This window comes from Pristiophorus japonicus (genome assembly GCF_044704955.1).
Source record: "Pristiophorus japonicus isolate sPriJap1 chromosome 24 unlocalized genomic scaffold, sPriJap1.hap1 SUPER_24_unloc_2, whole genome shotgun sequence".
NCBI lineage: Eukaryota > Metazoa > Chordata > Chondrichthyes > Pristiophoridae > Pristiophorus > Pristiophorus japonicus.
In genome coordinates, this window is record NW_027250649.1 from 2,726,941 (window position 1) to 2,752,897 (window position 25,957).

The window sequence follows — 25,957 nt, forward strand, 5'->3', positions numbered from 1 at the left end:
GTCCAGAACTTAAAGAAGGCTAACTTTGAAGGTATGAGGCGTGAATTGGCTGAGATGGATTGGCGAATGATACTTAAGGGGTTGACTGTGGATGGGCAATGGCAGACATTTAGAGCGCATGGATGAACTACAACAATTGTACATTCCTGTCTGGCATAGAAATAAAAAAGGGAAGGTGGCTCAACCGTGGCTATCAAGGGAAATCAGGGATAGTATTAAAGCCAAGGAAGTGGCATACAAATTGGCCAGAAATAGCAGCGAACCTGGGGACTGGGAGAAATTTAGAACTCAGCAGAGGAGGACAAAGGATTTGATCAGGGCAGGGAAAATGGAGTATGAGAAGAAGCTTGCAGGGAACATTAAGACGGATTGCAAAAGTTTCTATAGATATGTAAAGAGAAAAAGGTTAGTAAAGACAAATGTAGGTCCCCTGCAGTCAGAATCAGGGGAAGTCATAACGGGGAACAAAGAAATGGCGGACCAATTGAACAAGTACTTTGGTTCGGTATTCACGAAGGAGGACACGAACAACCTTCCGGTTATAAAAGGGGTCGGGGGGTCTAGTAAGGAGGAGGAACTGGGGGAAATCCTTATTAGCCGGGAAATTGTGTTGGGGAAATTGATGGGATTGAAGGCCGATAAATCCCCAGGGCCTGATGGACTGCATCCCAGAGTACTTAAGGAGGTGGCCTTGGAAATAGTGGATGCGTTGACAGTCATTTTCCAACATTCCATTGACTCTGGATCAGTTCCTATGGAGTGGAGGGTAGCCAATGTAACCCCACTTTTTAAAAAAGGAGGGAGAGAGAAAACAGGGAATTATAGACCGGTCAGCCTGACATCGGTAGTGGGTAAAATGATGGAATCAATTATTAAGGATGTCATAGCAGTGCATTTGGAAAGAGGTGACATGATAGGTCCAAGTCAGCATGGATTTGTGAAAGGGAAATCATGCTTGACAAATCTTCTGGAATTTTTTGAGGATGTTTCCAGTAGAGTGGATAAGGGAGAACCAGTTGATGTGGTATATTTGGACTTTCAGAAGGCGTTCGACAAGGTCCCACACAAGAGATTGATGTGCAAAGTTAGAGCACATGGGATTGGGGGTAGTGTACTGACATGGATTGAGAACTGGTTGTCAGACAGGAAGCAAAGAGTAGGAGTAAATGGGTACTTTTCAGAATGGCAGGCAGTGACTAGTGGGGTACCGCAAGGTTCTGTGCTGGGGCCCCAGCTGTTTACACTGTACATTAATGATTTAGATGAGGGGATTAAATGTAGTATCTCCAAATTTGCGGATGACACTAAGTTGGGTGGCAGTGTGAGCTGCGAGGAGGATGCTGTGAGGCTGCAGAGCGACTTGGATAGGTTAGGTGAGTCGGCAAATGCATGGCAGATGAAGTATAATGTGGATAAATGTGAGGTTATCCACTTTGGTGGTAAAAACAGAGAGACAGACTATTATCTGAATGGTGACAGATTAGGAAAAGGGGAGGTGCAAAGAGACCTGGGTGTCATGGTACATCAGTCATTGAAGGTTGGCATGCAGGTGCAGCAGGCGGTTAAGAAAGCAAATGGCATGTTGGCCTTCATAGCAAGGGGATTTGAGTACAGGGCCAGGGAGGTGTTGCTACAGTTGTACAGGGCATTGGTGAGGCCACACCTGGAGTATTGTGTACAGTTTTGGTCTCCTAACCTGAGGAAGGACATTCTTGCTATTGAGGGAGTGCAGCGAAGGTTCACCAGACTGATTCCCGGGATGGCGGGACTGACCTATCAAGAAAGACTGGATCAACTGGGCTTGTATTCACTGGAGTTCAGAAGAATGAGAGGGGACCTCATAGAAACATATAAAATTCTGACGGGGTTAGACAGGTTAGATGCAGGAAGAATGTTCCCAATGTTGGGGAAGTCCAGAACCAGGGGTCACAGTCTAAGGATAAGGGGTAAGCCATTTAGGACCAAGATGCGGAGGAACTTCTTCACCCAGAGAGTGGTGAACCTGTGGAATTCTCTACCACAGAAAGTTGTTGAGGCCAATTCACTAAATATATTCAAAAAGGAGTTAGATGAGGTCCTTACTGCTAGGGGGATCAAGGGGTATGGCGAGAAAGCAGGAATGGGGTACTGAAGTTGAAATGTTCAGCCATGAACTCATTGAATGGCGGTGCAGGCTAGAAGGGCCGAATGGCCTACTCCTGCACCTATTTTCTATGTTTCTATGTTTCTATAATTACTGGCCTGGAGAGGGCCACCCACATTTGAAGAACGAATAAAGAAAGGAATCAAATTAATCAGAATGCACCAGATTAAAGTGACAATTCAGCACTTTCTAGGGAGGTGATTGGTCCAGACACATTGGTAGTGAATAGTATTTAGAAAGGTCCGGAGAAAGGGGCAGGGGAAACAGAGATAGAACCAGAGACACAAATATAGAGACAAGACATAAGCACAGACATATATCACGCACACACAAGTAGAGTCATCCCCTCAAACACACACAGCCCATACACAGACATATATCACACACACAGCCCGTAAACACATATATATCACACACACAGCCCGTACACAGATATATATTACACACACAGCCCGTACGCAGACATATATCACACACACAGCCTGTACACAGAGATATATCTCACACACACAGCCCGTACACATACCACACACACACACAGCCTGTTCACAGACATATATCACACACACAGCCCGTACACAGACATATATCTCACACACACAGCCCGTACACATACATATATCACACACACAGCCCGTACACAGACATATATCACAAACACAAAGCCGGTACACAGACATATATTGCACACACAGCCCTTACACACATATATATCATACATTCAGCCCGTACACACATCATATCCACACAGCCCATACACAGGCATATATCACGCACACAGCCCGTACACAGACATATATCACACACACACACACAACTTGTTCATAGACATATATCACACACACAGCCCGTACACAGACAAATATCACACACACACAGCCCGTACACAGACATCACACACACACAGCCCGTACACATACATATATCACACACACAGCGCCTACACAAACATATATTTCACACACACAGGCCATACATAGACCTATATCCCACACACAGCCTGTATACAGACATATATCTCACACACACGCACAGCAGTACACAGTCATACATCTCATGCACAGCCCATGCACAGATAATATATCACACACACAGCCCGTTTACAGACTATATCACACAGCCTGTATACAGACATATATCACACACACAGCCAATAATAGATATATAGCACACAGACAGCCCATACACAGCCATATATCACACACACACACACAGCCTGTACAAACATATCACACACAGCCCGTAAACAGACATATCTCACACACACACAGCCCGTACATAGACATATATTACACACACACGCACAGCAGTACATAGTCATATATCTCATACACAGCCCATAGACAGACAATATATCACACACACAGCCCGTTTACAGACATATATCACACAGCCTGTACACAGACATATATCACACACACAGCCCATACATGGATATATAGCACACACACAGCCCATACACAGCCATATATCACACACACACACACACACAGCCCGTACAAACATATCACACACAGCCCGTAAACAGACATATATCACACACACACAGCCCGTACATAGACATATATCACACACACAGCCCGTACATAAACAAATATCACATAGCCCGTACACAGACATATCACACACACATACTGCCTGTTCACAGAGATATATCACACGCACACCCCGTACACGGACAAATATCACACACACAGCCCATACGCAGACATATCACACACACATACTGCCTGTACACAGACATATATCACACACATGGCCCGTTCAGACATCTCACACACAGCGTGTACACAGACATATATCACACACACACAGCCTGTACACAAACATGTATCACACACACAGCCCGTACACAGACATATATCACAGACACAGCCCGTGCACAGACATATATCACACACAGAGCCTGTACACAGACATATATCACACACACAGTCTGTAAACAGACATATATCACACACACAGCCCACTCCTGATGCCAGCTTATAAGACGTCACACAGACTGCGTTGCCAGGTTATCTACGTCACAGTGCTCGGGTTGCCAGGTTACGGAGGTCACACGCGCAAGGGCGGTTACCGGCAGGTTTCTAATCAGGAGCCACGATGATTGGGACCGGCCCCGCCTACGGCTGTGGGGGTGGGCGGGGCGATTCTGGGCGATTGGTCGGGCTGCTGTCAATCCGCTGCCTTCACCCAATAGCAGCGACGGATCACATCGATCCCTTAGCGCGCTCTGAACTCCCACTGCGCATGTCCTAGATCCGGATGTTGAAGGTTGGTGAAAGAAAACAAAATGGCGGAAAGTCAGCGGTCAGCGGAGGGAGCCGGAGATGGGGCTGATGGTCAGTGTCCCCCAGGGGTCGGGGGTAGGAGAGGTGGCTGAGGGTAAGTGTCCCCGGGGGTCGGGGGTAGGAGTGGTGGCTGAGGGTCAGTGTCCCCGGGGGTCGGGGGTAGGAGTGGTGGCTGAGGGTCAGTGTCCCCGGGGGTCGGGGGTAGGAGAGGGGGCTGAGGGTCAGTATCCCCGGGGGTCGGGAGTCGCCGCGGGGGCTGAGGGTCAGTGTCCCCGGGGGTAGTCGAGGGGGCTGAGGGTGTGTTTCCCCGGGGGTCGGGGGTGAGAGAGTGGGCTGTGGGTGAGTGACCCCCGGGGGTCGGGGGTCGCCGAGGGGGCTGAGGGTCAGTGTCCCCGGGGGTCGGGGGTAGTCGAGCAGGCTGAGGGTGCGTTTCCCCGGGGGTCGGGGGTGAGAGAGTGGGCTGAGGGTGGGTGTACCCCGCGGTTCGGAGGTAGGAGAGGGGGCTGAGGGTTTGTCCCCCGTTGGTCGGGGGTAGGAGAGGGGGCTGACGGTGGGTGTCCCCCGGTGGTCAGGGGTAGGAGAGGTGGCTGAGGCTCCGTGTCCCCCGGGGGTCGGGGTTGTAGAGGGGGCTGAGGGTGAGTTTCCCCCGGGGGTCGGGGGTGAGAGAGGGGGCTGAGGGTGGATGTCCCCCGCGGTTCGGAGGTAGGAGAGGGGGCTGAGGGTTTGTCCCCCGTTGGTCGGGGGTAGGAGAGGGGGCTGACGGTGGGTGTCCGCCGGGGGTCGGGGGTAGGAGAGGGGGCTGAGGGTCCGTGTCCCCCGGGGGTCGGGGTTGGAGAGGGGACTGAGGGTGAGAGAAGGGGCTGAAAGTCAGTGTACCCCGTCGGTTGGGGGTAGGAGAGGGGGCTGAGGGTGAGTGTCCCCGGGATTCTGGGGTAGGATCGGGGGCTGCGGGTGAGTGGCCCCGGGGGTCGGCGTTATGAGAAGCGGCTGAGGGTCAGTGTCCCCCGGGGGTCGGGTGTAGGAGAGGGCGCTGAGGATGGGTGTCCCCATGGGGGTCGGAGGTGGGAGAGGGGGCTAAGGGTCTGTGTCCCCGGGGGTAGGAGAGGGGGCTGAGGGTCAATGTCCACGGGGTCGGGGGTAGGAGATGGGGCTGAGGGTCAATGTCCACCGGGGGTCGGTGGTAGGAGAGGGGGCAGAGGTTCAGTGCCCCCCGGTTGTCGGGGATATGTGAGTGGGCTGAGGGTCAGTGTCCCCGGGGTCGGGAGTAGGAGAGAGACCTGAGGGTCAGTGTCCCCGGGGGTAGGAGAGGGGGCTAAGGGTGAGTGTCCCCCTGGGGCAGGGGGTAGGAGAGGGGGCTGAGGGTGAGTGTCCCTCAGGGGTCGGGGGGTAGGAGAGGGGGCTGAGGGTCAGTGTCCCACAGGGGTCGGGGGTAGGAGAGGGGGCTGAGGTTGGGCGTCCCCGGGGGGTCGGGGGTAGGAGAGGGGGCTGAGGGTCAGTGTCCCCCGGGGTCGGGGGTAGGAGAGGGGGCTGAGGGTGGGTGTCCGCGGGAGTCGGGGTTATGAAAGGGGGCTGAGGGTCAGTGTCCCCAGGGGTGGGGAGTAGGAGAGGGGGCTGAGGGTCAGTGTCCCCTGGGGTCGAGTGTAGGAGAGGGGGCAGAGGGTCAGTGTCCCCGGGGGTAGGAGAGGGGGCTGAGGGTGAGTGTCCCCGGGGGTCGGGGATGAGAGAGAGGGCTGAGGGTGAGTGTCCCCCGGGGAGTCGGGAGTGTGAGAGGGGGCTGAGGGTCAGTGCGCCAGGGGGTCGGGGTTAGGAGCGGGGGCTGAGGGACATTGTCCCCGGGGGTAGGAGAGGGGGCTTTGGGTGAGTGTCCCGGGGTCGGGGGTAGGAGAAGGGGCTGAGGGTCAGTGTCCCCCGGGGTTCGGGCGTAGGAGAGGGGGCTGAGGGTGTGTGTCCCCGGGGGTCGTGGTTCGGAGAGGGGGCTGAGGGTGGATGTCCACGTGGTCGGGAGTGAGAGAGGGGGCTGAGGGTCCGTGTCACCCGGGGGTCGGGAGTGAGAGAGGGGGCTGTGGGTCAGTGTCCCCTGGGGTCGGGGGTAGGAGAGGGGGCTGAGGGTCATTGTCCCCCGGGTGTCGGGGGTAGGACAGGGGGCTGAGGGTCAGTGTCCCCGGGGTCGGCGGTAGCAGAGGGGGCTGAGGGTCTGTGTTCCCGGGGTCGGCGGAGAGAGAGGGGGCTGAGTGTGAGTGACCCCGTGGTCGGGGGTGGGAAAGGGGGCTGAGGGCGGGTGTCCCCGGGGGTCGGGGGAGGGAGGGGGGGCTGAGGGTGAGTGTCCCCGGGGTCGGTGGTAGGAGAGCGGGCTGAGGGTCAGTGTCCACGGGTGTCGGAGAGCGGGCTGAGGCTGAGTGTCCCCCGGGGATCGGGGGTAGAAAAGGGGGCTGAGGGTCAGTATCCCCGAGGTCGGGGGTAGGAGAGGGGGCTGAGCGTGAGTGTCCCCGGAGTCGGGGGTAGGAGAGGTGTCTGAGGGTGTGTCCCCCGGGGGCTGAGGATCAGTGTCGTCGGGGGTGAGAGAAGGGGCTGAGGGTCAGTGTCCCCGGGGGTCGGGGGTAGGAGAGGGGGCTGAGGGACAATGTCCCCCGGCGTTCTGGGGTAGGAGAGGGGGCTGAGGGCCAATGTCCCCCGGCATTCTGGGGTAGGAGAGTGGGCTGAGGGTGGGTGTCCCCCGGCGGTCAGGGGTAGGAGAGGGGGCTGACGGTGAGTGTCCCCCGGGGGTCGGCGGTAGGAGAGGGGGCTGAGGGTCAGTGTCCCCGGAGGTCGGGGATGAGAGAGGGGGCTGAGAGTCAGTGTCCCGAGGATCTGGGGTAGGAGAGGGGGCTGAGTGTCAGTGTCCCCCGGGGGACGGGGGTTGGAGAGGGGGCTGAGGGCGAGTGTACCCCGGGGGTAGGAGAGGGGGCTGAGGATCAGTGTCCCCCTGGGGTATGGGGTGAGAGAGGGGGCTGAGAGTCAGTGTCTCCCGGGGGTCGGGGGTAGGAGAGGGGCTGAGTGTCAGTGTCCCCGGGAGTCGGGGGTAGGAGATGGGGCTGAGGGTGAGTGTCCCCGGGAGTCGGGGATAGGAGATGGGGCTGAGGGTGAGTGTTCCCGTGGGTCAGTGTTAGGAGAGGGGGCTGAGGGTCATTGTCTTCCGGGGGTAGGAGAGGGGGCTGAGGGTGGGTGTCCCCCGGGGGTGAGAGAGGAGGCTGATGGTGGGTGTCTCCCAGTGAGAGGGAGCCGGGAGCCGGATTGTGGGGAAAGTGCGGGCCCCAGAATAGGAGCGGATCCTCCAGCTGTTCCTGTCCTGGGAGTGTTTGATGGGACAGTGTCGAGGGAGCGTTACTCTATCTAACCCCGTGTACCTGTCCTGGGAGTATTTGATGGGACAGTGTCGAGGGAGCTTTACTCTGTATCTAACCCCTGTCCCTGTCCTGGGAGTGTTTGATGGGACAGTGGAGAGGGAGCTTTACTCCGTATCTAACCCCGTGCTGTACCTGTCCTGGGAGTGTTTAATGGACAGTATAGAGGGAGCTTTACTCTATTAACTAAACACATTGGAGTTTAGGAGAATTGGGTGATCTTTTTGAAACATAGAAAATATGTGCAGGAGTTGGCCATTCGGCCCTTCGTGCCTGCACCGCCATTCAATAAGATAATTGCTGATCATTCCCTCAGTACCCCTTTCCTGTTTTCTCTCCATACCCCTTTATCCCTTTATCCATAAGGGCCATATCTAACTCCCTCATAATCGGTCCAAGTCAGCATGGATTTATGAAAGGGAAATCATGCTTGACAAATCTTCTAGAATTCTTTGAGGATGTAACTGGTAGAGTGGACAAGGGAGAATCAGTGGATGTGGTGTATTTGCACTTTCAAAAAGTTTTTGACAAGGTCCCACACAAGCGATTGGTGTGCAAAATTAAAGCACATGGTATTGAGGATAATGTACTGATGTGCATGGAGAACTGGTTCCAGACAGGAAGCAGAGAGTCGGGTCCTTTTCAGAATGGCAGGCAGTGACTGATGGGTACTGCAGGGCTCAGTACTGGGACACCAGCTAGTTACAATATACATCGATGATTTAGATGGAGGAATTTAGTGTAATATCTCCAAGTTTTCAGATGACACTAAGCTGGATGGCGGTGTGAGCTGTGAGGAGGATGAGAAGAGGCTGTAGGGTGGGCAAATGCATGGCAGATGCAGTATAATGTGGATAAATGTGAGGTTTTCCATTTTAGCAAAAACATGAAGGCAGAATATTATCTGAATGGCGGCAGATTAGGAAAAGGGGAGGTGCAATAAGACCTAGGTGTCATGGTACATCAGTCATTGAAGGTTAGCATGCAGGTACAGCAGGTGGTGAAGGTGTTAAATGACATATTGGCATTCATAGCGAGAGGATTTGAGTATAGGAGCAGGGAGGTCTTACTTCAGTTGTACAGGGCCTTGGTGAGGCCTCACCTGGAATATTGTGTTCAGTTTTGGTCTCCTCATCTGAGGAAGGACGTTCTTCCTATTGAGGGAGTGCAGCGAAGGTTCGTCAGACTGAATCCCGAGATGGCCGGACTGACATATGAGGAGAAACTGGATCGGCTGGGCCTGTATTCACTGGAGTTTAGAAAAATGAGAAGGGATCTCATAGAAACATATAAAATTCTGACGGCATTGAACAGGTTAGATGCAGAAAGAATGTTCTCGATGTTGGGGAAACCCAGAACCAGGGGTCACAGTCTAAGGATCAGGGGTAGGTCATTTAGGACCGAGATGAGGAGAAACTTCTTCACTCAGAGAGTTTTGAACCGGTGGAATTCTCTATCGCAGAGAGTTATTGATTCCAGTCCGTTCGATATATTCAAGAGCGAGTTAGATATGGCCCTGTTTTGGATCGATAATAATAGACCCAGGTTCTGGATCTGGATGAATGTTAAATAAGAGACAAGACAAATGAACTAAAGATAAAATACCGTTTACTGAGAGAAAAGAAACATTATACAGTTTACGAAGGAAAGAGAAGGATGATGAGATGCAACAAAGCTTTCTGCCCGTCGCGAAATCCGCAACGACGGCTGGTCAGGAGCCTTGGGGGGGGTCCCGGCACCACTCGCGAATCACCGTCCAAGGTGAAGTTCAAAGAGCTACTGGAGAGTCCGTTCCTTTGTACTATTGAACAAACATACTATTGAACAAACATTGGCTTATGACCAACTCCTAGCTGGTCTGCACCTCAACTTCGCTCTCTCTCTGTCTCTCTCTCCATCTTCAACAATCCACGAGGCATGAAGCAGAAACACACTGTAAATGACTAAATATCATAATTAACCCTATGTGATTAACCCTATACAATACAATCCACCCTTGATATTTAGACATTCTAAGTGATATAATCAAGTTGAAGGTGTAATGCATCAGTTACACGTTGAGTATACGCAAGCAATGCCCGCAATCTACACCAAAGAATACATACAAGCAGTAATGTCAGTAATAACGCGACGAGTAAAACAACGATAGGATGTATTAACAGCTTCAAAGCGGTGGATGTTTTTGGGGACCATCCGTAAAAGATGTCCCACATGGTGTACCGTAAGGTCAGTGACTGTTGGCGCAACTTGACCAAGACGCCTTCACTGTAACTCATAGCAACTTGCACAGTATGAAGAGTATGCCCTCGTTTGCTCGATTCGTCAGTGACCTTTTGATTATTTTAGAAATTGAGCTGAACGAGTTTGGTCTACAGTGGGAGGTATGATGGCGCACAACATTTTTCCATCGTTCCAATCGATATGACCTTTTAGAATGAAGGTCATATATGGTATACATACCTTTAAAGCAAGCATTTAGAGGAGGATCTTTACGGGTGCCGTCAAGATAGATGGGATAATACAAACATGATTCTGTCCGATTTCATGTACCGTACAATGATACAATTTTACAAGTGTCCAAATACATATTCCTGCTGCAGGAAGCTTGGTTCAAACACAGGTGTGCGCAAAGGACACACCATACCGAAAGGTCATATTTGACAATCTTAAGCTTGGTGAGTTCTATTGCTAGCATCGATCGATCCACCCTTTAACTCGGGTACCCATAGATGTTGGCCATACAGGTGGGAAAGCACTATAAACTGGCACCAAATGTTGGTTTTTGTGATATTGACTATTCTCATAGTAAAGTTACACCCCTTGTCATCACATTGTGTATGTTGCATAGTAGGTTTTACCCCTAGGTTTCTGTTGCCAAAGTGGAATATTTTGCTCCAACTATCTGCATGCCTGACATGACAATACGTTCTAACTCTGCCCTTAATTGTTGCCGGGTGACTTCATCAAACGTGCATTGTGTGTGATGGCCTAATTCTTGTTGTCGCCCAGTGATAGTCCCTATCTCTTGAGCAGTTTTATCTCTGTGTTCCCATCGCATTACTTCCGACAGCCAACTAGAAAACATCTGTACTGTGAGACCTCTGTCCCATGCATTTCGCAATCGAATTGCATCTCCAGTGAGTCCCCCGACCTTTTGTATTTTGTTTTGTAAGGTCTAAATGTCCATAGAGTTTAATGCTCCTATTCCTGTTCCTACACCACCTAATATATCACGCCTTTGTCTCACTGACGTTTTCAGATTTGCTTTAATTGTTGTTATATTACAAGTGTCAGACGGCTTGTCCGCATACTGGACGTGTAGTGTGAGATTTAATATGGGTGGGGATGTAAGCACAGGTGTACATGTAGAGTGTAGTCGTTGCAAATTATCCATGGGGCACTTAGAATGCTTAACTACACGCATTGACCAAAAGTGGCCCATAATCCCCCTACCAGTGATTACGGAGTGATTTGTACATCCATACCGCAGAGATGCATTTAACTTAATTCGTCTGACATAGTTTCATTGCTTGACGTAATGTTACGGGCCCAATTCCTTAACCATGTGACGTTGTGCAATAACGATACATTGGAGTGCTAATTGCATATCATTATCATATCTTTTTGCCACTTGATTGATAAGAAGCTGTCAGTCCCACAGTGATCCGAAGTGGCAGAGTTACATTGTGAATCTTACAGCCACATGGAGCAGTGGAGTCAGATGCTGTTTCACCATTGTAACAGATCACACTGACAGGTACATTAAACATCCACACTCACTTGCCAGAAACTGGCAGGTAGAGAATAAAACAGAAAGTATAAACCACACTCGCATATCAGAAGTTGATGGGTACAGAGCAAAAGCCATATTCATGTTTCAGAATCTGACTGATTCAGTATTTAACCCCACGAACATACCAGAAGATGACAGGTGCAGAATAAACCCCACATTCCCGTACCATAGACTGACAGATACAGTACACACACCCACGTATATGAAGGTGAGAGTAACCGAATAAAATTCACACTTGCATACCAGAGAGTGACAGGTAAAGTGTAAATCCCATGGGCACACGTCGGAAAACTGAAAGGCAGTAAGTAAAATTGTTACTTGCATCGCAGAAACTGATAGATGCAGAGTAAAACCCACACCCACAGGTAGAAGGCAAAATCTTCACTCACATATCAGAGAAATAAAGTTTAAAAGTAACATTGATTCTCATGTTCACATACCAGAGACTGGCAAATACAGAGTAAATTCTACACTCACTAAGCAGGAACTGTCAGGTACAGTCGAAAACATACAATCAAGTAGCAGGAATAATAGGTACAGATTAAACCCAGATTAACAGCAGAAAATGAGAGGCACAGATTAAACCTCAACACATTTACCGAAACCTGACAGGTACAGAAAAATACACACACTTGCATATCAGAGAATGAGAGATGCAGTGTAAAACCCACACTCACACATCAGAGATTAAATATTAAAATCTATATTCCCATAATATAAATTGACAAACACTGAAATGCCCTTACTCGTTTACCAGTAATTGACAGGTACAGGGTAAAGACCACTCTTTCATACCAGAAACAGACAGGTACGAAGGAACGTCCACTCTCAATTAAGCAGAAACTGGCAGGTATAGAGTAAGGCCCACAATCACATATCAGGACTTGACAAGTACAGAATAAACCCCAGTCTCCCAATAGAGAAATGGAGAGATACAGAGAAAGGCCCACACTCACATACCAGAGATCGAGAGATTCAGCATAAACATTCGCCTACATAACACAAATTGACAGTTAGAAAGTAAAACGAACACTCTATCAGGAATTGGGGGTACACAGTTAAACAATACTAACATACTGGAGAATGACGGGTATGGAGTCGAGCTCACATTCACATAACAGAGATGGCACAGATACAGCACAAAACACATACTAACACACCAGGAATGGAAAGTTACAGAATGAAACCAACAGGCAATTACCAGAAATTGACAGGTACAGAATAAAAAATACAGTTTCGTATCAGAAACTGACATATTGAGTCAAATCCTCATTCACATACCAGAGATGGACAGATACAGAGTCCAATCCACACTTGCGTACCAGACACCAACACTATTAACTCTATATATACCTGTCAATAGATCAGAGAGTGAAAGTGTAAGTATCTATCCTATAATCACTGATCAGTCCCACACTGATACTGCACCGGAGATTGAAAGTGGCAGTATCTATCCAACACTCACCTGTCACATAGTGTCAGAGAATGAGAGAGGTAGTATCTATCCAACACTCACCTGTCACATAGTATCAGAAAATGACAGAGGCAGTATCTATCCAACACTCACCTGTCATATAGGGCCCAAGTTTCCACATGATTTGCGCCTGATTTTTAGGAGCAATTGGTGGAGAACGGACTATCTTCGAAATCGCAATTCTCCACATTTTTTTTCCGCAGTTCTAGTCAGGTAGAAAAGTTCTACTTTGGAACAGAATTTTTTCTTCAAACGGGGGCGTGTCCGGCCACTGACGCCTGATTTCAAAGTTTCCACAGTGAAAACTTACTCCAAACCAACTTAGAATGGAGCAAGCGAAGATTTTTGAAGAACTGAAAAAACCTGTTCTACACATTAAAAAATCAGGCGCAGATTACAAATTAGGCGTCCAGAACTAGGTAGGCCGGGGGAGGTGGGGGGGAAGGAAAGTCATTAAATTCTACAACAAATCCTTATTTATACTTCTACAAATATTATACAAATAAATCCAACCTGAATAAACATTTATAAGCAAAGAAAAGATTAAATAAACCATCTTCCTCCCTGTGTGAAAGTGCTTCAATCAGCTCACCGATGTGGCGTCGTTCCCGCGAACGGGAGGGAGGGGCAGGCAAGCAGTAACCAGGCAGCAAACAGCCTTCCACTTGCGGTGGAAGCCTTACAGTCAGCTCAGCGATGTTCCCGCGAACGGGAGGGAGGGTCAGGCAGGCAGTATCCAGGCAGCAAACAGCCTTCCACTTGAGGTGGAAGCCTTACAGTCAGCTCAGCGTCGTTCCCGCGAACGGGAGGGAGGGAGGGAGGGGCAGTAAGCCGGAAGCCTCAGTGCTGATGGCAATGTGGTTTTATTAAAAAATGTTCAATAATTAAACAGCTGCAAAGAACTACAAAAATGGCCGAGTGCCAATGTTTCCTTCACACTGCGCGTGCGCGAACGCTCCAACACGCACGTGCAGCGTTGCCGGCAGGAAAAAACTAATTTAAATAGTACCCGCCCCCTCCCACTTACAAAATCGGCGCGAGTGTAGGCTCCGCCCCCCTGGGCGCCGTGCCAAACAGAAAACGAGCTGCAGGGCTCTCCAGAATCGCGAGTTTTTTTCCGGCGCTGTTTTAGGCGCGAAAAACGGGCGCCCAGCTCGGAGGGGCGCCCGTTTTTTATCGTGTGGAAACTTGGGCCCATAGTATCAGAGAATGAGAGAGGCAGTATATATCCAACACTCACCAGTCACATAGTGTGAGAGAATGAGAGACATTATCTATCCAAAACTCACATGTCACATAGTGTCAATGAATGAGAGAGGCAGTATCAATCCAACACTCACCTGTCACATATTGTCAGAGAATGAGAGATGCAGTATCTATCCAACACTCACCTGTCACATAGTGTCAGAGAATGAGAGAGGCAGTTTCAATCCAACACTCACCTGTCACATATTGTCAGAGAATGAGAGAGGCCGTATCTATCCAACACTCACCTGTCACATAGTGTCAGAGAATGAGAGACGCAGTATCTATCCAACACTAACGTGTCACATAGTGTCAGAGAATGAGAGAGGCAGTAGCTATCCAACACTCACCTGTCACATAGTGTCAGAGAATGACAGAAACCGTATCTGTCCAACATCTATTACTAAGGAAGCAGTTGCAGGCCATTTGGTGCAGCATAATTCAATATGGTTTTATGAATGGGAAATTATGTTTGACAAATATGCTGGAACTCTTTGAGAATGTAACGGGCAGGATGGATAAGGGGGAACCAGTGGATGTGGTGTATTTGGAAAATTTCCAGAAGGCATTCGACAAGGTGTCACATAAGAGGTTACTGTATAAGATAAAAGTTCATAAGGTTGGGGATAATATATTAGCATGGATAGAGGATTGGCTAAAGAACAGTAAAAGGAGAGTCGGGATGAATGGGTCATTTTCTGGTTGGCAAACATGGACTCGTGGGGTGCTGCAGGGATCGGTGCTGGGTCTTCAACTATTTACAATCTATATTAATGACTTCGATGCAGGGGCCGACTATAATGTAACTAAGTTTGATGATGATACAAAGATGGATGGGATAGCAAACTGTGAGGAGGACACAAAACATCTGCAAAGAGATATAGACAGGCTAAGCGAGTGGGCACAATTTTGGCAGATAGAGTATAATGTGGGAAAATATGAGGTTATCCAATTTGGCAGAAGCAAAATACTGCAAATTATAATTTAAATGGATAAAAATTGCAAAGTGCTGCAGTACAGAGGGACCTGCACGAAACACAAAAGGTTAGTCTGCAGATACAGCAAGTGATCAGGAAAGCAAATGGAAGGCAAACATCCTCTCTGCATCCACCTTGTCATGCCTCCTCATAATCTTATATGTTTCGATAAGATCACCTCATTCTTCTGAATTCCAATGAGTAGATGCCCAACTTACTCAACCTTTCCTCATAAGTCAACCCCCTCATCCCCGGAATCACCCGAGTGAACCTTCCCTGAACTGCCTCCAAAGCAGGAATATCCTTTTTTAAACATGAAAACCAAAACTGCACACAGTATTCCAGGTGTGGCCTCACCAATACCTTATATAGCTGTAGTAAGACTTTCCTGCTTTTATACTCCGTCCCCTTTGCAATAAAGGCTTTCCTGTTCACTTGCTATACCTGCATATTCTCCTTTTGTGTTTCATGCATAAGTACCCCCAGGTCACACTGTACTGCGACACTTTGCAATATTTCTCCATTTGAATAATAACTTGCTCTTTGATTTATTTCTGCCAAAGTACATGACCTCATACTTTCCATCATTCTAATCCATCTGCCAAATTTTTACCAACTCACTTAGCCTGACGATGTGCTTTTGCAGATTTTTTGTGTCTTCCTCACACATTGCTTTTGCTCCCATTTTTGTATCGTCAGCAAACTTGGCTACGTTACACTCGGTCCCTTCCTCCAAATCGTGGATATAGATTGTAAATAGTTGGGGTCCCAGCACTGATCCCTGTGGCACCCTACTAGTGATTGGTTGCCAACCAGAGATTGACTCTCTGTTGTCTGTTAGTTAGCCGATCCTCTATCCATCCAATATATTACCCTCACCCCCCATGAACTTTTATCTTGTGCAGTAACCTTTTATGTGGCGACTTGTCAAATGCCTTCTGGAAGTTCAAACACACCACATGCACTGGTTCGCCTTTATCCATCCTGTTCCTTACATCCTCAAAGCACTCCAGCAAATTTGTCCAACATGACTTCCCCTTCATAAATCCATGCTGACTCTGCCTCACCGAATTTTGCTTAACCAAATGTCGTGCTACTGCTTGTTTAATAATGGACTCCATTATTTTCCCAACTACAGATGTTAGGCTAACTGATCTCCAGTTTCCTGCTTTTTGTCTGCCTCCATTTTTAAATAGTGGAGTTACATTTGCAGTTTTTCAATCTGCTGGGACCTCTCCAGAATCCAGGAAGTTTTGGTAAATTACAACCAATTCATCCACAATCGCTGCCGTTATTGCTCAAGACCCTAGGACGAAAGCCATCGAGTCCAACGGATTTATCTACCTTTAGTCCCATTATCTTACCCAATGTTGGGGAAGTCAAGAACCAGGGGTCATAGTCTAAGGATAAGGGGTAAGCCATTTAGGACCGAGATGAGGAGAAACTTCTTCACCCAGAGAGTGGTGAACCTGTGGAAATCTCTACCACAGACAGTTGTTGAGGCCAATTCACTAAACATATTCAAAAAGGAGTTATATGTAGTCCTTACTACTCGGGGGATCAAGTGGTATGGCGAGAATGGGGTACTGAAGTTGCATGTTCAGCCATGAACTCATTGAATGGTGGTGCAGGCTCGACGGGCCGAATGGCCTACTCCTGCACATATTTCTAAGTTTTCCTGAGTACCACCTCCTTTGTGATTGTGTTAAGTTCCTTCCCCCCCCCCCTCCATAACCCCTTCACTGTCCACTGTTGGAATATTCTTAGTGTCGTCTACCATAAAGACTGATACAAATTATTTGTTCAGAGTTTCTGACATTTCCATATCCCACATTACTAATTCCCCGGTCTCGTCCTCTAAGGGACCAACGTTTACTTTAGCCACCCATTTTCATTTTATATATCTATAGAAACTCTTGCTATCTGTTTTTATATTTTGCGCTAGTTTACTTTCAGAGTCTATCTTCCTTTTCTTAATCATTTTTTCAGTCGTTCTTTGCTGGCATTTAAAATCTTCCCAGTCTTCTGTCCTCCCATTAGTTTTGGCCACTTTGTATGCCCTTGTTTTTAATTGGATATTGTCCTTTGTTTCTTTAGTTAGCCATGGATGGTTATCTTTTCTCTTACACCCTTTCCTCCTCACTGGAATATATTTTGCTTGAGAGTTGTGAAATATCTCCTTAATTGTATACCACTGTTCATCAACCGTCCTACACTTTTATCTATTTTCCCAGTCCACTTTACCCAACTCTGCCCTCATAGTCTCCTTTATTTAAGCTTAGTACGCTGGTTAGAGATCCAACTTTCTCACCCTCCATCTGAATTTGAAATTCAATCATACTATGATCACTCATTCCGAGGGAACCCTTTATCTTGGAGATTGTTTATTAATCCTGTCTCATTACACAGGACCAGATCTAAGATAGCCTGCCCCCTAGTTGGCTCCGTTACAAACTGCTCAAGGAAACTGTCCCTTAGGCACTCTATAAACTCCTCCTCAAGGCTACCCTGACCAATTTGATTTGTCCAATCAATATGGAGATTAAACTCACCCATGATTATTGCTGTTCCCTTTTTACAAGCCTTAAAGTAAGGGCTGCCATTAAAAACTGAGATGAGGAGAAATGTCTTCTCTCAGAGGTTTGTAAATCTATGGAATTCTCTGCCTCAGAGAGCTGTGGAGGCTGTGTCATTGAATATATTTTAAGGCAGAAAGACAGATTTTTGAGTGATAAGGCAGTAAAGGGTTATGGGGAACGGGCAGGGAACTGGAGCTGAGCCCATGATCAGATCAGCCATGATCTTATTCAATGGGGGAGCAGGCCTAGAGTAAATTGCCTACTCCTGCTCTTATTTCTTATGTTCTTATGTTAACTGAAACCAGCCAGAGTCAGCACCCTCTGGGATTGTGCGGGAGGGAGGGGAACCAGTGAGTCTAGAACTGAACCCAGCCAGAGTCAACATCTTCAGGGGAGGAGACGGAGGGGAACCAATGGTTGTAGAACTGAATCCAGCCAGAGTCAGCACCTTCAGGGGAGCAGAGGGAGGGGAACCAGTGATTGTAGAACTGAACCCAGCCAGAGTCAGCACCTTCAGGGGAGGAGAGGGAGGGGAACCAGTGATTGTAGAACTGAATCCAGCCAGAGTCAGCACCTTCAGGGGAGGAGAGGGAGGGGAACCAGTGAGTGTAGATCTGAACCCAGCCAGAGATGGTGTTGATAATTAGGTGCACAGGACAAGCTGCATTCAGACGTGCGATGTGTTTTAATTTCAGGACAGGGAAGGGGAAGAGAGTATGGGGTGGGGATTTACAGCTTTGGAGGAACAAGAGAGGAAAGAATTTTCCTTAAAATCTTGAATTGTCTGTTGTGAATTTCTGTCCTGTACTTGCAGTAATGATTTTTGTAAACTCCTTTTCCAGGGTATCAGAAGGGGAGGATTTGCAGACGGGAAACACAAACCAAACATCACGTCAAGATCTGGCGGAATCGCTCGATTCATCAGGACCGGAATATCATCAGCCTTTGAATTTGGATGGAGAAAAGTTTGTCTGTTGTGTCTGTGGGAACAGTTTCAAACATCAGTGTGACTGGAAAAGCACGAGAAAACACACCCGAGTGAGAGTGTTGCAGTGCACTGCCTGTGGAAAAAGCTTTAACCAGTTGCACAGCCTGAAAAAACATCACAGCATTGACAGCGGGGAGAACCCGTACACGTGTTGTGTATGTGGACAAGGCTTCAACTGGTCGTCCAACCTGGAGAGACACAAGGAGACCCGCAGCATGGAGAAACCATGGAAATGTTGGGACTGTGGCAAGGAATTCAATTACCCGTCTGAGCTGGAAGTTCATCGGCGCTGTCACACTCGGAAGAGGCCATTCACCTGCTCCGAGTGTGGGAAGGGATTCACTGCCTCATCCTACCTGCTGAAACACCAGGGAGTTCACACTGTGGAGAGGCCGTTCATCTGCTCTGAGTGTGGGAAGGGATTCACTGCCTCATCCTACCTGATGAGACACCAGCGAGTTCACACTGGGGAGAGGCCGTTCACCTGCTCCGAGTGTGGGAAGAGATTCATTACCTCATCCGACCTGCTGAGACACCAGCGAGTTCACACTGGGGAGAGGCCGTTCACCTGCACCGAGTGTGGGAAGGGATTCACTACATCATCCAACCTTGTAACTCACCAGCGTGTTCACACTGGGGAGAGGCCATTCACATGCTCTGTGTGTGGGAAGGGATTCACTGTATCATCCTATCTGCTGACACACCAGCGAGTTCACAGTGGGGAGAGGCCATTCACCTGCACCGAGTGTGGGAATTGATTCACTAAATCATCCCACCTTGTAACTCACCAGCGAGTTCACACTGGAGAAAGGTTGTTCACCTGCTCTGAGTGTGGGAAGGGATTCACTCTGACATCCCACCTGCTGATACACCAGCGAGTTCACACGAGGGAGAGGCCATTCACCAGCTCTGAGTGTGGGAAGGGATTTACTGCCTCATCCTACCTGCTGAAACACCAGCGAGTTCACACTGTGGAGAGGCCGTTCATCTGCTCTGAGTGTGGGAAGGGATTCACTGCCTCATCCTACCTGATGAGACACCAGCGAGTTCACACTGGGGAGAGGCCGTTCACCTGCTTCGAGTGTGGGAAGAGATTCATTACCTCATCCGACCTGCTGAGACACCAGCGAGTTCACACTGGGGAGAGGCCGTTCACCTGCACCGAGTGTGGGAAGGGATTCACTACATCATCCAACCTTGTAACTCACCAGCGTGTTCACACTGGGGAGAGGCCATTCACATGCTCTGTGTGTGGGAAGGGATTCACTGTATCATCCTATCTGCTGACACACCAGCGAGTTCACAGTGGGGAGAGGCCATTCACCTGCACCGAGTGTGGGAAGGGATTCACTACATCATCCCACCTTGTAACTCACCAGCGAGTTCACACTGGAGAAAGGTTGTTCACCTGCTCTGAGTGTGGGAAGGGATTCACTCTGACATCCCACCTGCTGATACACCAGCGAGTTCACACGAGGGAGAGGCCATTCACCAGCTCTGAGTGTGGGAAGGGATTCACTCAGCCATCCAACCTGCTGAGACACCAGCGAGTTCACACTGTGGAGAGACCGTTCACCTCGCCAAGTGTGGCAAGGGATTCACTCAGTCATCCACCCTGCTGACACACCAGCGATTTCACAATTGACTGCAGAGTTTAGATTCTGCTGTTGTCTCAGACTGAATCGTATCCATTCTGACAGTTGGGCTTTCTTTCTGCTGATGTTGATTCTTCCTATAACTGGGCTGGAGTTTAATATTCGGGATATTTGCCCAATTAATCAACGGAAAAATGGTCAAAAAAAATATCGCTGATTGTGTTTGCATCTATAATTCACCCTTTAAAAAACATAAGAAATAGGAGAGGAGTAGGCCATTGGCCACTCGAACCTGCTCTGCCATTTTATAAGATCATGGCTGATCTGATCTTGGATACAACACCACGTCCCTGTCCGCTCTCCATAACCCTTCACTCTTTTATCGCTCAAAAATCTGGCTATCTCCACCTTTAATATATTCAATGACCCAGCCTCTACAGCTCTCGGGTTAGAGAATTCCAAAAGTTTAGACCCTCAAAAGAAATTTCTCATCATCCCGGTTCTAAATCGAAGGTTCACTAGATTGATTCCGGGGATGAGGGGGTTGACTTATGACGAAAGGTTAAGTAGATTGGAATTCAGAAGAATGACAGGTGATCTTATCGAACCATATAAGATTATGAGGGGGCTTGACAAAGTGAATGCAGAGAGGATGTTTCCACTAATGGGGGAGACTAGAAATAGAGGGCATGATCTTCGAATGAGCGACCACCCATTTAAAACTGAGATGAGGAGAAATTTCTTCTCTGAGGGTTGTAAATCTGCGGAATTCACTGCCTCAGAGAGCAGTGGAAGCTATTACATTGAATAAATTTAAGACAGAAATAGACAGTTTCTTAAACGATAAGGGGTTGTGGAGAGCAAGCAGGGAAGTGGAGCTGAGTCCATGATCAGATTAACCATGATCTTATTGAATGGCAGAGCAGGCTCGAGGGGCCGTTTGGCCTACTTCTGTTCCTATTTCTGATCTTATGTAAATAGGCTACCCCTTATTCATAAACTATGCCCCCTAGTTCCAGATTCCCCCACGAGTGGAAACATCCTCTCTGCATCTACCTTGTTGAGTCCCCTCAGTATCATATGTTTCAATATGATCACCTCTCATTCTTTTAAACGAGAATAGGCCCAAACTGCTCAACCTAACTACATAAGTCAACCCCTTCATCTCAGGAATCAAACTAGTGAAGCTTCTCTGAACTTTCTCCAATGCAAATATATCCCTCCTTAAATACGGAGATCAAAACTGAATGCAATACTCCAGGTGTGGCCTCACCAATACCCTGTACTGTTGTAGCAAGACTTCCCTGCTTTTATACTCCATCCCCCTGGCAATAAAGGCCAACATTTCTATTGGCTTTATAATTACTTGCTTTACCTGCACATTAACTTTTTGTGTTTCAAACATAAGGACACCCAGGTCCCTCTGCATGCAGCATTTTGTAATACCTCTTCATTTAAGTAATAAATTGTATTTTTTTTTCCTGCCAAAGTGGATAACCTCACATTTTCCCACATTATACTCAATCTTCCAAATATTAACCCACTCACTTAGTTTGTCTACATCTCATTGCAGATTATTTGTGTCCTCCTCCAATTGCTTTCCTATCCATCTTTGTATCAACATCAAATTTGGCAACATTACACTCTGTCCCTTCATCCAAGTCATTAATATAGATTGTAAATAGCTGAGGCCAATCCCTATGGCACGCCACGAGTCATCGTTTGCCAACCGGAAAATTACCCATTTATCCCGACACTCTGTCTTCTGTTAGTTAACCAATCCTCTATCCATGCTAATATATTACCCCCAAATCCGTGAACTTTTATCTTGTGCAGATACATGGTACCTTATCGAATGCCTTCTAGAAATCCAAATACACTACATCCACTGGTTCTCTCTTATCAACCTTGCTCATTATATTCTCAAAGAACTCCAGCAAATTTGTCAAACGTGATTTCTCTTTCATAAAACCATGCTGACTCTGTCTGACTGTATTATGATTTTCCAAATGCCCTGCTTAATAATGGAGTCCAGCTTTTTCCCAACAACAGAAGTAAGGCTAACTAGTCTCTAGTTTCCTCTTTTCTGTCTCCCTCAATTTTAAATAGCGATGTTACATTTGTGTTTTTCCAAACTACTGGGACCCCTCCACAATCCAGGGAGTTTTGGCAGATTTCACCCAACGCATCCACTATCTCTGCAGCCACTTCTTTTAAGAGCCTAGGTCGCAGGCTATCAGGTCCAGGGGACTTGTCCAGCTTTGGTCCAGGGGAATTGTCCAGTTTTGGTCCAGGGGACTTGTCCATCTTTAGTCCCATTATTTCACAGAGTACTTTTTCTTTCATGTCAGTGATAGTTTTAAGTTTCCCCTTCCCTATAGCTACCTGATTATATATTATTGGGATGTATTCAATATCTCCTAAGTTGAAGACGAATACAAAATATCAGAAGGGTTCTATTCAATACTGAAAGCTGCAACACCATGGAGCTAAACAATTGATGATAAAAATAATTGATTTTGCAAGTTGGTTTTGGATTTCTCTGAAACGGAGCCAGATGTGATGTGCCTTGAAATACCACCAGTAGATGACGCTGTCCCTCCGAAGAACTCAGACTGAGAGGAATGTGACTGCCCCCTAGAGCAGGAGGAATAAGGGCAGATCTGGGTCAGACACTGAACATACTGCACCCCACAGGGATATCATACACTGCCCCCTCCCTGGGGCAGCTCAGCGTCAGACACTGAACACACTGCACCCTCCCTGGGGCAGCTCAGGGTCAGACACTGAACATACTGCACCCCACAGGGTTTTCACACACTGCCCCCTCCCTGGGCAGCTCAGGTTCAGACTCTGAACATACTGCACCCCACGGGGACATCACACACTGGCCCCTCCCTGGGGCAGCTCAGGGTCAGACACTTCACGCCACAGGGACATCATAAACTGCCCCCTCCCTGGGGCAGCTCAGGGTCAGACACTGCACCCCACAGTGACATCACACACTGCCCCCTACCTGGGGCAGCTCAGGGTCAGACACTGAACATACTGCACATTGTCGGGGCTGCGCGATCTGCACTGTTTCTGGGGAAGTCGCAGCTGGAGGGTGCGCAGACAGAAGGGGAACTTCTCCAAACATTCCCGTCATGAATCCTGAATTAGATTGAAGCTGAATTCCCACTTTCTGCGCTGCAGCCCGAGAAGCCACAGACACCACGTCGGACATAACAGACCTTGGAGAAGCCCCCAGACCCCAACCATAGACCTGGGACAGTGGGTTTCCACACGGGGGAGCGATCCCTCTGCACCCCCCCCCCCACCGGCAGACGCCAGAGCTTTAACCCACAGATCTGGGACACTGGTCTCTACAAGAGGGGAGCTTTGGCCGACAGAGCTGCGAAAATGGGTCCCGACATGGGCCAGCGATCCCTCTGCCCCCTCCACCTACCAGATCCCCCATGTTAGCTCCACTATCACTCAGCTGCGGGGAGTTACATTTATCCACAGCCGCTCTCCTCTCCTGAAGATGCTGACTCTGGCTAGGTGCAGAAATACAAAGCAATCATCTTCAATTCCCAGCATAAACTCAGCAAATGTGCTCCACTTACCAGACACTCTACAGGACTGGAGCAGATAACGTCTCCCTCAATTGTCTCGGTCCCAGACTGACCCAGAACCAGACCGCTCCACCCCCACCCTCTCCTGTACCAGACTGAACTAGAACCACCACCCCCCCTCACCCTTCCCTGTCCAGACTGAACAAGACCCCCTCTTCACACTCGCCTATTCACCACTGATCCAGAACCAGATCCCCCTCACCTCCCTTGTCCCAGACTGATCCAGAACCAGATCCCCCCTCACCCTCCCTTGTCCCAGACTGAAGCAGAAGCCCATCACCCTCTCCTGTCCAGTCTTCCTAAACGTTTTTGCTAAGGTGCCACACAAGCTGCTGCTCTATCAGATCTTGGCCTAGAACAAAAGAAATAGGAGCAGGAGTAGACCATTTGGTCCCTCGCACCTGCTCTGCCATTTAATAAGATCATGGCTGATCGGATCATGGACTCAGCTCCTCTTCCCTGCCCGCTCCCCATAACCCTTTATTCCCTTATCGCTCAAAAATATGTCTTTCTCCGCCTTAAGTATATTCAATGACTCAGCCTTCAACGCTCTCTTTGGCAGAGAATTCCACAGATTTACAACCTTCTGAATGAAGAAATTTCTTCTCTTCTCACTTTTAAATGGGCGGCCCTTATTCTGAGACTATGCTCCTAGTTCTATTTTTCCTATGAGTGGAAATATACTTTCCGCATTATGCTTGTCGAAGCCCCTCATTATCTTATACATTTCGATAAGATCACCACTCATCCTTTTGAACTCCAATGACTATAGGCCCAACCTATCTTCATGTCAACCCCCTCATCTCCGCAATCATCAGAGTTAACCTGCTCTGAACTGTCTCCAATGCAAGTATAACCTTCTTTAAATATGAAGACCAAAAATGAATGCAGTACTCTATTTGTAGCCTCACTAATACCCTGTAAGGTTGTAGCAGGACTTCTCTGATTTTATATTCCTTCCCCCTTGCAATAAAGGCCAACATTCTATTTGCTTTCTTGATTACTTGCTGTACCTGCATACTAACTTATATTTCATGGTCAAGGATCCAAAGGTCCCTCTGTACTGCAGAATTTTGCAACGTTTCTCCTTTTAAATAACACTTTGTTTTACTGTTTTTCTGCCGAAATGAATAACCTCACATTTTCCCACATTATACTCCCTTTGCAGATTCTTTGTGCCCTCCTCACAATTTGCTTTTCCACCCATCTTTGTATCATCAGAAAATTTGCCTACATTACACTTGGTCCCTTCATCCAAGTCATTAATAAACTTTGTAAATAGTTGAGGCCCCAGCACCGATTCCTGCGGCACCCCATTAATTACTATTTGCCAACCGGAAATTATCCATTTATCCCGACTCTCTGTTTTCTGTTAGTTAGCCAATCCTCTATCCATGCTAATCTATTACCTCCAGCTCCGTGAGTTTTTATCTTGTGCAGGTAACCGCTTATGTGGCATCTTATCGAATGCCTTCAGAAGATCCTGCTCCAGAAATCAATAGGACCATGGCTGAACTGCCAACTCCAGGCGCGGCTTCTGACAAAGGAATCCAATGCTGGGCCCAGCAAGAGTAAGTAAAGTGTTCAAGGTTTAATCAAATAACATATTGGTTTCTTTCAGAGCCACCCACTCGATCTGTGAAAAGGCTGCTTACTGTTTGAAGAAACTGATCGATTGATCACAACCTTATCAGCGATGCTTCAGTTGGTGACACTCTCGCTTCTGAGTCAGAAGGTTGTGGCTTCAAGTTCCACTCCAGGGACTTGAGCACAAAATCTCGGCTGACACACCAGTGCAGGGATGAGGGAGTGCTGTACTGTCGGAGGTGCTATCTATAGGAAGAGACATTGAATCGAGGCCCCGTCTGCTCTCTC

The 25,957-nt window shown here is 48.2% G+C and overlaps 1 pseudogene; it reads left to right on the top strand.

The window, feature by feature from the left end:
* The first annotated feature begins 4,439 nt into the window (after positions 1 to 4,439).
* Positions 4,440 to 25,940, top strand: LOC139241227 (zinc finger protein 229-like; annotated as a pseudogene).
* The last annotated feature ends 17 nt before the right edge of the window (positions 25,941 to 25,957 follow it).